Source organism: Sphaeramia orbicularis, chromosome 19, assembly GCF_902148855.1.
Source record: "Sphaeramia orbicularis chromosome 19, fSphaOr1.1, whole genome shotgun sequence".
In the NCBI taxonomy this organism is placed as follows: Eukaryota; Metazoa; Chordata; class Actinopteri; order Kurtiformes; family Apogonidae; genus Sphaeramia; species Sphaeramia orbicularis.
Genome location: NC_043975.1, coordinates 1,258,072 through 1,261,108, shown reverse-complemented (window position 1 = coordinate 1,261,108; position 3,037 = coordinate 1,258,072).

The following is a 3,037-nucleotide window of genomic DNA, read 5'->3' as shown; positions in this document are numbered from 1 at the left end:
CCAGTAACACCAGTAACACTACTAACACCAGTAACACCAGTAACACCAGTAACACTACTAACACCAGTAACACCAGTAACACCAGTAACACCAGTAACACTACTAACACCAGTAACACCAGTTCAACCAGTGGATGAAACTGGTCTCAGATCACATGAACAGAGGTGTGTGTGGTGTGTGTGTGTGTGTGTGTGTGTGTGGTGTGTTGTGTGGTGTGTGTCATGTCCACTCTCTTCGTCATAAATCTTTTAATCAAACGCCCTTGCCGCTCCAGACTCATGTGTGAGGTCTTTTGCAGAACCTGCTTCAGTAGGAGGTGTATTCTGTGGAGCTGAATGGCACTGACACCCCTTCCTCACCCCTTTCCTTAACCCCCCCCCCCCACCCCCCCCACCGCAGTGCCACGGCCCCGGTTTGACGCTCCGAGCTGCGGCATAAATCTCCCACTCTCGCGGGTCCCTCTCCATCTCCACCCCCCCTTCTCCACCCTAATGGGCCGGGCCGGTTCTGGTCCGGCCTGGAGGTGGACTCCTGCCGCATGCCTCCATCTGAGGAGCCGCGGACTGTGGAGTGGAATTCGTGCGAAGTGGGAGTTGGATGTGCGCTCCCCTGCGCGGACCAGCCTCCAAGTCCCGCACTGTGGACCAGAAAGTGAGTCCACCACAGGAAATGAAGTGGAAACGAACGAGCAGGAGAGTGGAGCAGGAGTGGAGCACAGACTGGAGCAGAGAGTGGAGCACAGACTGGGAGCAGAGAGTTGGAGCAGAGACTGGAGCGTCCAAGCGGCTTTTGGCTGCCGGGGGTGTTCACAGCCCGAACGGAACAGTCGGGCGTTTGTCCCCCTTGTCATCCCTCCCCTGGAGCCGCTGATTAACATTTCACTCCGTCCAATTCAAAGTTCAGGCTTAGAGATGAGATGAGAGGGGTGGGGGGGTGGGGTGGATGGATTGAAGCGAGACCCTCCAAACACCCTCATATTTGACAGACAACCCCCCACCCCCCCAACCCCCCCACCCCCCGCCGCCGCTCGGCTTTTCTGCGCTTCAGTGTGAGTGTCCGTGGATGTGGATCTGGCGGATGGAGGGAGCCACGGAGCGGCGCAACACTCTGCGGGGCACTTGGACCAGGCTGCGCTGCCCGGCTCCGTGCGCCTGGAGACCCGGACGCAACCGCCCTCCGTGCCCCCACCCCCCCCCCCCCCCCCCCCCCAGACCCGAACCCTACCCGAGTCCGGATCCGAATCATGGTGCAACATGGATGTTTGGTGTTTACAGACAGGAGAGAGAGCCAACTGTGGACACTCACATCATGTCATGACACAAGTTGAACATCAATCTGGAGCGGCCCCCCCCTCCCCACAGACCTGGGGGTCCACATGCAGACCCCCCCCCCAGCCCCTTCGCCAAAGCCCCGCCAGAACAGAAGCCCCGCTGCTCTTACCAATGTGAATGATGGAGTCTGCGCTCACAGTGTTGCAATGCAATATCCACAGGGAAACAAATAACACTATCAGCATTTCCATCTCCAGTTTGAGCCCAAAGGCGCATCCGCGGATCCCCTCGCTGAGATTTGGCCGGTTTTCCTCCCGTGATGAGCAAATCCAAAATAAGCGTCGGTGCGTAAAAGCGTCGGCAGCGGCTTCAGACAGATGACCAGCCGAACAGTCACGAAAAGCAAATCCAAAAGCAAAAGTGTTGGCCGGAGTCGACCAGAAAGAAGAAGGGTATAAAAAAAAGAAGGAAAGAACTAGAAGCTTCCAGGGTGTTCCGGAGAAGAACCAAGCCGGGGAGGAGAGGAGAGGAGCGGGGAGGATGAGAGGAGGCACCGGGTTGGAGTCAGAGGAGAGATCCACCGGAGCAGCAGCTGTAGTCTACCTCCGAGTCTGAGACATAACACACTGCAAACTGCGGAGGAGGAGGAGGAGGAGGAGAGGAGGAGGAGGAGGAGGAGGACGCTCTCTCTCCTCTCTTTCTCCCTCCCTCTCACTCTCTCTCCTCTCGCCGACCCACGTGACTGCAGAGCCTCTATGTACGGAGCTGGAGCCCGAGCGGCGAACGTAGAGGGATGGAGATGGAGGGAGGAGCGGGTGGAGGAGCCGGTGGAAAGAGCGGGTGGAGGAGCCGGTCGAGGAGCGGGTGGAGGAGCCGGTGGAGGAGCGGGTGGAGGAGCCGGTAGAGGAGCGGGTGGAGGAGCCGGTGGAGGAGCCGGTGGACCGGGGCGCACCGCGGAGCCCACGGAGTTGCGAGGAGGCGGCCGGGACGGACCCTCCGCTGCCGGTAAGAGGAGGCGGATGCGGGCTGAGTGGAGCGGAGCCGGCGGGTGAAGTGAGCCGGGTGGCCGCTGTGGACGGTCCGCGTTCAGGGGAAGTTTGGCTTCTTTAGCACCGTGAGCAGGAGCCGGTACCGCAGCATCACCGCGTCGCGCAGGCTGGGGCGTGCGCTGGGTGAGCGGCACGCCGCGTTACTGCCGCTCTGTGCGTAAATTCAACACGAGACCATTTTCCGGTCGCCGTGATGAGAAGACTCAAAGATGCTCCCGGTAATGATCCGGAACCGAACCGCCTCAGCGGGGTCAGTCCGTGTCTCCAGAACTCTGAAGAACTGGCATGAACCGGGAATTCTCCGCCGTTCTGCTTTTTCCGTTGGAGAGGCTGTGGATGACGCGTGGCGCACGGACAGGATCCGCGGAAGCCCGGTCCGACCGCGGATCAAGCCCAGCCTTCAGCACAGTGCAGCTGGACGGGCCGGTAACCCACCGAGCACCGGGAGACGGAGGCGTCAGCGGCGTCCCGTGCGTAAAACCCTCCTGCAGAGCGCGAGGAAGAGTGTCCAAAAGAGGGAGGACAGGAGGAGAGTCCGGAGCAGCGGAGGGGGAGGAGGAGGGAGGAGGGGAGGGGCGCAGCCCCGTAGGGAGCCACGGGTCCAGGAGTTCCGGTCCCGGGAGGAGAGGAGGAGGTGACGGAGGGACAGGCCGGTGGAGGAGGAGGGCGGTAGGGAAGAGGCGGAGAGGAAGTGGAGGAGGAGGAGGAGAGGAAGGA